The sequence below is a fragment of the Triticum aestivum genome, chromosome 4B, assembly GCF_018294505.1.
Source record: "Triticum aestivum cultivar Chinese Spring chromosome 4B, IWGSC CS RefSeq v2.1, whole genome shotgun sequence".
Classification (NCBI taxonomy): domain Eukaryota; kingdom Viridiplantae; phylum Streptophyta; class Magnoliopsida; order Poales; family Poaceae; genus Triticum; species Triticum aestivum.
Genome location: NC_057804.1, coordinates 83,985,108 through 83,997,249, shown reverse-complemented (window position 1 = coordinate 83,997,249; position 12,142 = coordinate 83,985,108). Strand labels below are relative to the sequence as shown.

At 42.7% G+C, this 12,142-nt stretch overlaps 1 long non-coding RNA gene across 1 annotated transcript in view; it reads left to right on the top strand.

Moving 5' to 3' along the window:
* Positions 1–7,236, top strand: part of LOC123094517 (uncharacterized) — an 8,854-nt gene extending 1,618 nt beyond the window's left edge. Inside the window, exons 2-3 of the long non-coding RNA XR_006445860.1 lie at positions 5,210–5,212; positions 7,059–7,236. This is a non-coding gene — a long non-coding RNA (uncharacterized lncRNA). The remainder of the gene's footprint in view (positions 1–5,209; positions 5,213–7,058) is intronic.
* The last annotated feature ends 4,906 nt before the right edge of the window (positions 7,237–12,142 follow it).

Below are 12,142 nucleotides of genomic sequence, written 5' to 3'. Positions count from 1 at the left end.
GAAATAAATAATAACTTTATTATTGCCTCTAGGGCATATTTCCTTCAGTCTCCCACTTGCACTAGAGTCAATAATCTAGATTACATAGTAATGATTCTAACACCCATGGAGTCTTGGTGCTGATCATGTTTTGCTCGTGAGAGAGGCTTAGTCAACGGGTCTGCAATATTCAGATCCGTATGTATCTTGCAAATCTCTATGTCTCCCACTTGGACTTGGTCCCGAATGGAATTGAAGCGTCTCTTGATGTGCTTGGTCCTCTTGTGAAATCTGGATTCCTTTGCCAAGGCAATTGCACCAGTATTGTCACAGAAGATCTTCATTGGTCCCGATGCACTAGGTATGACACCTAGATCGGAAATGAACTCCTTCATCCAGACTCCTTCATTTGCTGCTTCAGAAGCAGCTATGTACTCCGCTTCACATGTAGATCCTGCCACGATGCTTTGTTTAGAACTGCACCAACTTACAACTCCACCGTTTAATAAAAACACGTATCCGGTCTGCGATTTAGAATCGTCCGGATCAGTGTCAAAGCTTGCATCGACGTAACCATTTACGACTAGCTCTTTGTCACCTCCATATACGAGAAACATATCCTTAGTCCTTTTCAGGTATTTCAGGATGTTCTTGACCGCTGTCCAGTGATCCACTCCTGGATTACTTTGGTACCTACCTGCCAAGCTTATTGCTAAGCATACGTCAGGTCTGGTACACAGCATTGCATACATGATAGAGCCTATGGCTGAAGCATAGGGAACATCTTTCATTTTCTCTCTATCTTCTGCTGTGGTCGGGCATTGAGTTTGACTCAACTTCACACCTTGTAGCACAGGCAAGAATCCTTTCTTTGCCTGATCCATTTTGAACTTCTTCAAAATTTTGTCAAGGTATGTACTTTGTGAAAGTCCTATTAAGCGTCTTGATCTATCTCTATAGATCTTGATGCCCAATATGTAAGCAGCTTCACCGAGGTCTTTCATAGAAAAACTTTTATTCAAGTATCCCTTTATGCTATCCAGAAATTCTATATCATTTCCAATTAATAATATGTCATCAACATATAAAACTAGAAATGCTACAGAGCTCCCACTCACTTTCTTGTAAATAAAGTCTTCTCCAAAAGTCTGTATAAAATCATATGCTTTGATCACACTATCAAAACGTTTATTCCAACTCCGAGATGCTTGCACCAGTCCATAAATGGAACGTTGGAGCTTGCACACTTTGTCAGCACCTTTTGGATCAACAAAACCTTCAGGTTGCATCATATACAACTCTTCTTCTATAAATCCATTCAAGAATGCAGTCTTGACATCCATTTGCCAAATTTCATAATCATGAAATGCAGCAATAGCCAACATGATTCGGACAGACTTAAGCATCGCTACGGGTGAGAAAGTCTCATCGTAGTCAACCCCTTGAACTTGTCGAAAACCTTTTGCAACAAGTCGAGCTTTGTAGACAGTAACATTACCATCAGCGTCAGTCTTCTTCTTAAGATCCATTTATTCTCAATGGCTTGCCGATCATCGGGCAAGTCAACCAAAGTCCATACTTTGTTTTCATACATGGATCCTATCTCAGATTTCATGGCCTCTAGCCATTTTGCGGAATCTGGGCTCATCATCGCTTCCTCATAGTTCGTAGGTTCATCATGGTCTAGTAACATGACTTCCAGAATAGGATTTCCGTACCACTCTGGTGCGGATCTTACTCTGGTAGACCTACGAGGTTCAGTAGAAACTTGATCTGAAGTTTCATGATCAATATCATTAGCTTCCTCACTAATTGGTCTAGTTGTCACAGGAACCGGTTCTTGTGATGAACTACTTTTCAATAAGGGAGTAGATACAGTTATCTCATCAAGTTCTATTTTCCTCCCACTCACTTCTTTCGAGAGAAACTCCTTCTCTAGAAAGGATCCGATTTTAGCAACGAAAATCTTGCCTTCAGATCTATGATAGAAGGTGTACCCAATTGTCTCCTTTGGGTATCCTATGAAGACACATTTCTCCGATTTGGGTTCGAGCTTATCTGGTTGAAGTTTCTTCACATAAGCATCGCAGCCCCAAACTTTAAGAAACGACAACTTTGGTTTCTTGCCAAACCATAGTTCATAAGGCGTCGTCTCAACGGATTTTGATGGTGCCCTATTTAACGTGAATGCGGCCGTCTCTAAAGCATAACCCCAAAACGATAGCGGTAAATCGGTAAGAGACATCATAGATCGCACCATATCAAGTAAAGTACGATTACGACGTTCGGACACACCATTTCGCTGTGGTGTTCTAGGTGGCGTGAGTTGCGAAACTATTCCACATTGTTTCAAATGTAAACCAAACTCGTAACTCAAATATTCTCCTCCACGATCAGATCGTAGAAACTTTATTTTCTTGTTACGATGATTTTCTACTTCACTCTGAAATTCTTTGAACTTTTCAAATGTTTCAGACTTGTGCTTCATCAAGTAGATATACCCATATCTGCTCAAATCATCTGTGAAGGTGAGGAAATAACGATATCCTCCACGAGCCTCAACATTCATCGGACCACATACATCTGTATGTATGATTTCCAACAAATCTGTTGCTCTCTCCATAGATCCGGAGAACGGTGTTTTGGTCATCTTGCCCATGAGGCACGGTTCGCAAGTACCAAGTGATTCATAATCAAGTGATTCCAGAAGTCCATCAGTATGGAGTTTCTTCATGCGTTGATATGACCTAAACGGCAGTGCCACAAATATGTTGCACTATCATTATCAACTCTGCATCTTTTGGCTTCAACATTATGAATATGTGTATCACTACTATCAAGATTTAAAAAATAGACCACTCTTCAAGGGTGCATGACCATAAAAGATATTACTCATATAAATAGAACAACCATTATTCTCTGATTTAAATGAATAACCGTCTCGCATCAAACAAGATCCAGATATAATGTTCATGCTCAACGCAGGCACCAAATAACAATTATTCAGGTCTAAAACTAATCCCGATGGTAGATGTAGAGGTAGCGTGCCGACCGCGATCACATCGACTTTGGAACCATTTCCCACGCGCATCGTCACCTCGTCCTTAGCTAATCTTCGCTTAATCCGTAGTCCCTGTTTCGAGTTGCAAATGTTAGCAACAGAACCAGTATCAAATACCCAGGTGCTACTGCGAGCATTAGTAAGGTACACATCAATAACATGTATATCACATATACCTTTGTTCACTTTGCCATCATTCTTATCCGCCAAATACTTGGGGCAGTTCCGCTTCCAGTGTCCAGTCTGCTTGCAGTAGAAGCACTCAGTTTCAGGCTTAGGTCCAGACTTGGGTTTCTTCACTTGAGCAGCAACTTGTTTGCCATTCCTTTTGAAGTTCCCCTTCTTCTTCCCTTTGCCCCTTTTCTTGAAACCAGTGGTCTTGTTGACCATCAACACTTGATGCTCCTTTTTGATTTCTACCTCCGCGGCTTTCAGCATCGCGAAGAGCTCGGGAATAGTCTTGTTCATCCCTTGCATATTATAGTTCATCACAAAGCTCTTGTAGCTTGGTGGCAGTGATTGGAGAATTCTGTCAATGACGCTATCATCCGGAAGATTAACTCCCAGTTGAATCAAGTGATTATTATACCCAGACATTTTGAGTATATGCTCACTGACAGAACTATTCTCCTCCATCTTGCAGCTGTAGAACTTATTGGAGACTTCATATCTCTCAATCCGGGCATTTGCTTGAAATATTAACTTCAACTCCTGGAACATCTCATATGCCCCATGACATTCAAAACGTCGTTGAAGACCCGGTTCTAAGCCGTAAAGCATGGCACACTGAACTATAGAGTAGTCATCAGCTTTGCTCTGCCAGACGTTCTTAACGTCGTCAGTTGCATCAGCAGCAGGCCTGGCACCCAATGGTGCTTCCAGGACGTAACTCTTCTGTGCAGCAATGAGGATAATCCTCAGGTTACGGACCCAGTCCGTGTAATTGCTACCATCATCTTTCAACTTTGCTTTCTCAAGGAACGCATTAAAATTCAACGGAACAATAGCACGAGCCATCTATCTACATACAAACATAGACAAGCAAAATACTATCAGGTACTAAGTTCATGATAAATTTAAGTTCAATTAATCATATTACTAAAGAACTCCCACTTAGACAGACATCTCTCTAGTCATCTAAGTGATTACGTGATCCAAATCAACTAAACCATGTCCGATCATCACGTGAGATGGAGTAGTTTCAATGGTGAACATCTCTATGTTGATCATATCTACTATATGATTCACGCTCGACCTTTTGGTCCCCGTGTTCCGAGGCCATATCTGTATATGCTAGGCTCGTCAAGTATAACCTGAGTATTCCGCGTGTGCAACTGTTTTGCACCCGTTGTATTTGAACGTAGAGCCTATCACACCCGATCATCACGTGGTGTCTCAGCACGAAGAACTTTCGCAACGGTGCATACTCAGGGAGAACACTTCTTGATAATTAGTGAGAGATCATCTTAAAATGCTACCGTCAATCAAAGCAAGATAAGATGCATAAAGGATAAACATCACATGCAATCAATATAAGTGATATGATATGGCCATCATCATCTTGTGCTTGTGATCTCCATCTTCGAAGCACCATCGTGATCACCATCGTCACCGGCGCGACACCTTGATCTCCATCGTAGCATCGTTGTCGTTACGCCATCTATTGCTTCTATGACTATCGCTACCGCTTAGTGATAAAGTAAAGCAATTACAGGGTGTTTGCATTTCATACAATAAAGCGACAACCATATGGCTCCTGCCAGTTGCCGATAACTTCGGTTACAAAACATGATCATCTCATACAATAAAATATAGCATCATGTCTTGGCCATATCACATCACAACATGCCCTGCAAAAACAAGTTAGACGTCCTCTACTTTGTTGTTGCAAATTTTACGTGGCTGCTACGGGCTTAAGCAAGAACCAATCTCACCTACGCATCAAAACCACAACGATAGTTTGTCAAATAGACTCCGTTTTAACCTTCACAAGGACCGGGTGTAGCCACACTCGGTTCAACTAAAGTGAGAGAGACAGACACCCGCCAGCCACCTTTAAGCACGAGTGCTCGTAACGGTGAAACCAGTCTCGCGTAAGCGTACGCGTAATGTCGGTCCGGGCCGCTTCATCTCACAATACCGCTGAACCAAAGTATGACATGCTGGTAGGCAGTATGACTTATATCGTCCACAACTCACTTGTGTTCTACTCGTGCATATAACATCAACGCATAAAACCTAGGCTCGGATGCCACTGTTGGGGAACGTAGTAATTTCAAAAATTTTCCTACGCACACGCAAGATCATGGTGATGATATAGCAACGAGGGGAGAGTGTTGTCTACGTACCCTTGTAGACCGAAGCGGAAGCGTTGACGCAACGTAGAGGAAGTAGTCATACGTCCTCCGGTTCAACCGATCCAAGTACCGTTACTCCGGCACCTCCGAGTTCTTGACACGCGTACAGCTCGATGACGCACCCTCGATCTCCGATCCAGCAGAGGCGCCGAGGGGGAGTTCCGTCAGCACGACGGCGTGGTGACGATCTTGATGTTCTCCTGTTGCAGGGCTTCGCCTAAGCACCGCTACAATATGACCGAGGTGTAATATCGTGGAGGGGGGCACCGCACACGGCTAAGGAACGATCAATGATCAACTTCTGTGTTCTAGGGTGCCCCCCTACCCCCGTATATAAAGGAGGGAGGGAGGAGGTGGCCGGCCCTAGGGGGGGCGCGCCATGAGGAGGGGGAAACCTACTCCAAGTAGGTTTCCCTCTCTTTTCCTTATCTTATTTGGATGGGGAAGGAAAGAGTACTAGTATTAGGAAGTAGTACTAGTAGTAGTAATAGGAAGAGGGGGAAGGAGAAAGGAAAGGGGGGCCGGCCCCCCTCCCCAATTCGGATTGGGCTTGGGGGGGCGCGCCCCCCTCCCTTGCTCCTTCTCTCTTCCTCCTACATGGGCCCAATAAGGCCCATATACCTCCGGGGGGTTCCGGTAACCTCCCGGGGCTCCAAACTTCTCCGGAACCTTTCCGGTGTCCAAATATATCCGTCCAATATATCAATCTTTATGTCTCGACCATTTCGAGACTCCTCGTCATGTCCGTAATCATATCCGGGACTCCGAACAACCTTCGGTACATCAAAATACATAAACTCATAATATAACTGTCATCGAAACCTTAAGCGTGCGGACCCTACGGTTCGAGAATGATGTAGACATGACTGAGACACATCTCTGGTCAATAACCAATAGCGGGACCTGGATGCCCATATTGGTTCCCACATATTCTACGAAGATCTTTATCGGTCAAACCGCATAACAACATACGTTGTTCCCTTTGTCATCGGTATGTTACTTGTCTGAGATTCGATCGTCGGTATCCAATACCTAGTTCAATCTCGTTATCGACAAGTCTCTTTACTCGTTCTGTAATACTTCATCTTATAACTAACTCATTAGTTACATGCTTGCAAGGCTTAGGTGATGAGTATTGCCGAGAGGGCCCAGAGATACCTCTCCGACAATCGGAGTGACAAAACCTAATCTCGAATTATGCTAACTCAACATGTACCTTCGGAGACACCTGTAGTACTCCTTTATAATCACCCAGTTACATTGTGACATTTGGTAGTACCCAAAGTGTTCCTCCGGTAAACGGGAGTTACACAATTCTCATAGTTACAGGAACATGTATAAGTCATGAAGGAAGCAATAGCAGAATACTAAACGATCAAGTGTTAAGCTAACGGGATGGGTCATGTCAATCACCTCATTCTCCTAATGATGTGATCCCATTAATCAAATGACAACACATGTCAATGGTTAGGAAACATAACCATCTTTGATTAATGAGCTAGTCAAGTAGAGGCATACTAGTGACTATATGTTTGTCTATGTATTCACACATGTATCATGTTTCCGGTTAATACAATTCTAGCATGAATAATAAACATTTATCATGATATGAGGAAATAAATAATAACTTTATTATTGCCTCTAGGGCATATTTCCTTCAGAACTTTCATCCAGGAATGTGATGTGTTCTCCATTAGAGAGTTTGACTCCTAGCTGCATGTTAGGGAGATCAAAAGTGACAGGACTATGTTTATACATCCAGTCAGCTCCAAGAATGAGATCATATCCTGTAAGTTTCAACATTCTGAAATCGGATACTAGTTCCACTCCCTGAATAGTGTACTTGGTGTTGCAAAGAGAAAATTCACTGTATAATTTGCCCCCATTTGCTACAGTCACTTGGACCTGTTTTACTGGTGTTGCAGGGCAACCAGATTTGGCTGCCAAAGCAGGGGAAATGAAGGTTGTGGTACTTCCACTATCTACTAATGCAAGGCCCACTGTGTTTCCAATCTGGACTTGCAATGTAAAAGTGTTTTTCTTTTTGTCTTCAGGAATTCCTGTAGCTGCATGCATGGAAATTTTGAGTTCCTGTGTATCAGGAGGTTCTTCCTCCACATCAGATGATTCCCGTTCTGCATCCACTATGTAAATAATGTCAGGGTTGTCCACTTGTGCTTGCAATGCTTGAATTTGAGATTTTTGGGACATCTTGCACACCTGCTTGTGTCCTGGAAACCATGGTTCCCTGCATTTGTAGCAAATGCCCTTTTCTCTGGCCTGTTGAATTACAACAGCAGGAGAAGTGTGCACAGGAAGTACAGGTTTAGACAGTTCCCCTGGAGTACTTTTTCTGTAGTTAGGTGCATAAGATTTTTGTGTAACAGTAGGAGGACATGATTTTTCAATTCTTCTGGCTATCCACATGGCTTTAGTCATGTTGGGAGGTTCTAAACATTCCAGGTGACTTTGGATGTAAGGGTTCAGGCCTGCAATGAAACTATTCATGTAATAGTCATCTGGTACTGCAGGGTTGTCCCTCCTCATTAAGTTCATCTGCTGTTCAAACTCTGCTATATATTTGTCAACTGAAGCTTGCTGAGTTAGTTTGTGGAAGGCTTTCACATTTTCACATACAGACGTTATTGCAAATCTTTGTGTGATTGCAGAACAGAACTTGTGCCAAGGAGTGTGACAAGCAATGTACCCAGTTCCTCTCCACCACTGGATAGCCTGCCCCTTTAAGTAAGAAACTGCTATCTCAGTTCTCTGTTCAATGGGAGTTCTTGCAGCAGAAAAATACGGTTCAATGTTTTGTATCCATGAGTCAGCATCCACTCCATCAAATTCGGCAATGTTTAATTTTGCAGGTTTAACACTCATAAGGTTTCTTCTGACTTCAGGAATATAAGGTCTGTTTCTTTCTCTTCTCCCCTCTGCTTCAGGAAATTCCTCTACTGTCATAAATTGTCTTATGACTTGTCCTTGCTGCTGTGGAGGTGTGATGAATTCCTGCTTGTTAACAACATGGTTAGGATGCCTATAAGGTCCCTTAGGAGTGCCATCCATATTCAGTTCTCTGCCAGTAGCCTTGTCCACCGGGACAGCAGATCCTACAATTGCAGGGTCTTGTTTATCAGGAGGAAATTGGTTGTTTGGTCTCCCTGGAGGAATCACTGTGCTTCCTTGTCCAGATACTGGATCTGGTCTTTCTTCCTCCTCTTCATCTTCTTCCCCTGGCTGTTCTGCAGTTAACTTCAGCAAGGTGGACTGAATTTTCCTGAAATTCTTCTGTATGCTAGCGAAATTCTTGTTCACCGAATCAGTGAAATGGTAGAATTCTTTTCTATCTTCCTCTCTCTCTTGTTGGAGTGTTTTAATGTCAAGTCGCAGCGATTCAAGTTCCAAACAGTCCGTATCTTGCGTCTCACCAGCCATGTCTTCAGGGTTTTTGTTGGTCATTACTTGCAGATCTGGTCCACGGCGAAACTTGCGAGGAACAGAAGGAATTTTACACCGTTGGCCCGGAAACCCACCATTCTGACTCGATTTCACGCATCAGATCGGACAGAATCGCGACGCAAGAGCAACAGCCTAAAGGGAGGGTTGGGTGGGATTTTGCACTGAAGAAGAGTTCTTCAGAAACCACGACTCCACCTTCAGATGCCGAATCAATCCTCCGCCGCCTCTCGCCGCCGCTGCAACCGCCGCGCCGGACTAGAGGCCAGATCGGATCTGGGCTCGGATCCCGCCTCCAAGGACTAAAACCTACGCTCTGTATACCACTTGACATACCCTAGATGTGGCTGTCTCTGAAAATTGCAAGAAATCAAAGAGAGCAAGCAATTTGGTGGGGAATTTGAGGTTTGATTCACTCAGATCCGAAACAAAGTAGCTAGGGTTTCGTCAGCCGGAACACGGCGGCTGCAAGGGCCAAGCCCAGATTAATCCAGAATGCCCTCTCCACAAGCCAGAGAGGGTGTATAAAGCAAAATTCAGAGTAAAAGTAGATAGTGACATGTTCGACAGGTAAAGGACAACGCGGTAACTTTTAAAAAGTAGGTCACGACGACGCTGGCCGTCCAGATGGAGATCGACGGCTGTGGGCGCACCTGAATCGGCGAAGCGGTAAGTTCTCCTCCGGGTCGTCAGATCACGGATCAACGGACGTAGCTTCTCCAGGCAAAGGCTGAGGGTACTGTGGCTCGTCATATGAACTGCTACAGTTGGCGGGCCTGACAGAGCGCTCGTGCACAAGCACCAGCGATGGCAGCAACAAGAGCTCAAGAGCATCCTGCCTCCAGCACTCCGTCAGCTACCACGTAGGCAGGAATCGCATCCTGCACAGGTCGTTGTTGGGCAGCCTCATCGTGGAGGCACCGAGCCGCGCCGCCGCCATATTCGCTCATTCGCACACTTCCGCGCGCCGTTTTGGCATGCGTTGCCGCTACTGCTTGCGTGTTTCACCTCCCATGTGCACTGCTGCTTGATGGGCATTATGCCGAGCACTTTCCGTGCACGTGTCTGGATCAAAAACCACTCCATGTTCACACAAAACCACCCAATGGACTAAACTTATCCGGTTTTAAAAGTTCAGGGACTAAGTTTTGCTGGTATTGAAGTTGAAGGACGATTTTTATACTTTTGAAAGAGTTGAAGGATGAAAAATATACTTTTCTAATTTAATAAATCAGTCGATAAATTGATTAAATAATAAATTAACTTACCGATTAGCCTATTAATCCCCTGCTCGCCAGCCAACCTACCAGTTAATGGTTTTCTTAACAATGCTTGAAAGTTGTTTGCTTGATGATGTCCTGAACATGCCTGGCTGAAGCATTCCATATTCATGACTTGAGTACTTAGCCTGCCCGGGCGCCCCGAATCGAAAGTCTGGCGCTAGCCTAGGACGCTAAAGTCCACTTTCACGGGCTGCTAATTGATGAAGTGAAAGATGAATGTTTCTTTATAGGCTCACAAAATAATTTATTCTGGCTGGGACACCATCCAAACACATCAACCAAGGTTAGCCTGGCTAGGCATCTTTCTTCATTTTTCCAGGCACAAACCAGGCTCTACTTTTTCCCATGCTTGAAGCTGAGGACTCCAACAAAACTAGCTTTATATGTTTTTCAAATAGGAGAAGCCAAATTATGCATCTTTTCATATTATATTTATTTTGTATTGTGGATGTTGTTTTTTTCTAAAAAGAATTGTGGATGTTACTATTTTTAATAGAAACTTGGTTTTTAAAAATCCATGTGATCCAAAAATGACTTGGGTTCCACTATCAACAAATAATAGAACAACAATGAGTATCCAACATTAACAGAAAGAAAACAAGTTTAGTTGCCGCATAAAACATTCAGCAGCGGAAAACTAAGTAGGAGAAGCATAAGAAGACATTGTAGGGGCGCGTAGGCCCAACCATAGCACTGAGGACGACATCAGAATCACAAAATAATAGAGGCTAACGCGCGCTTTGCGGCGCCGTTCCTCACTCTGGGATTAACTCTTTTATATCTAGTAAATTATTATGGTAGGTTGTTTTCTTTGGATTTTATTTGTGTTGACTTGTGTTTTAATTATATTTTGAATTCGTATATCGTGTCAGAGTGCTGTTGGAGATTGTATTTGGTCCGATAGGAGAATGAAATTGTTTGGTCCGTGGTTGTGGTGTATTTACACGTTTCGGCCTTGGTGTCAGTCGGTGGTGGTCGCCTGAGCCTCTTGAGAACTCCTATTCCATGCTAAAACCATAAAATTCTTGCTATAACACTCATATATGCCAGTCGACCAAGCTCATGCCCGCCTCGCTCACCTAATGCTAGCTAAGAAAAAAATATCAACAACCATTTTCTATTTGAAAAAATTAGTTTAGTTAAAAGATGTTCAAGGATTTTAAGATATATTACAAAATTTTGAAACCATGAATTTTAGAAAACATTCATGATTTTAAAATATATTCACGGATTTCAAAAAATATTCACAAATTAAGTAATTTTTTGAATTTCAGAAGTGTTCACAAATTTTAAAAATGATCGTGAACTTCGAAAATATATGCTAATGTAATAAATATTAATGAACCCAAAAAAATATTTTGTTTTTAATGTTTACAAATTTTATTAATCATCTGTGAATTAAATTATTGAAAATAAAATATAAAAGAAAAGGATAAATAAAACCAAACATCAAACAATCTTACAAGTGGGGCCCCCCACCGACCTCACAACTCCTGAAGCATCACAACGTTTTAAATCATGGGAGCTTAGTATCTCTACTATAGATAGATGTAAGAGACAAATAGCTCGATAATTCATCCTGGAGCCCGGGCTCATCTGCTCCCGCTCAGTAAAAAATTCAAAACAAATACTAGAAAAATTCAAAAAATTCCAATTTTTTTTGTGGTGGTAGATAATTTGACGCGTGAGGTGCGCCCCAAAATTCACCTCATTTGGACATATGAGAAGCTCTCGGCAAAAAAGACAAATCGGGTCAAAACAGTGCGTGAATAGTACACATTTTTACAAACCCTGATTTTGTCTTTTTTGCCGAGAGCTGCTGAGATGCTCAAATGAGTTGATTTTTGGGACGCACCTCACGCGTCAAATTATCTACCACCATAAAAAAAAATTGAATTTTTTTGAATTTCTCGAGTATTTTTTTGAATTTTTTTCTAAGCATGGGTGCAGATGAGCCCGGGAGCCAAAACTCCGCGTCCACAAATAGTTTTGCTTTTTACCCT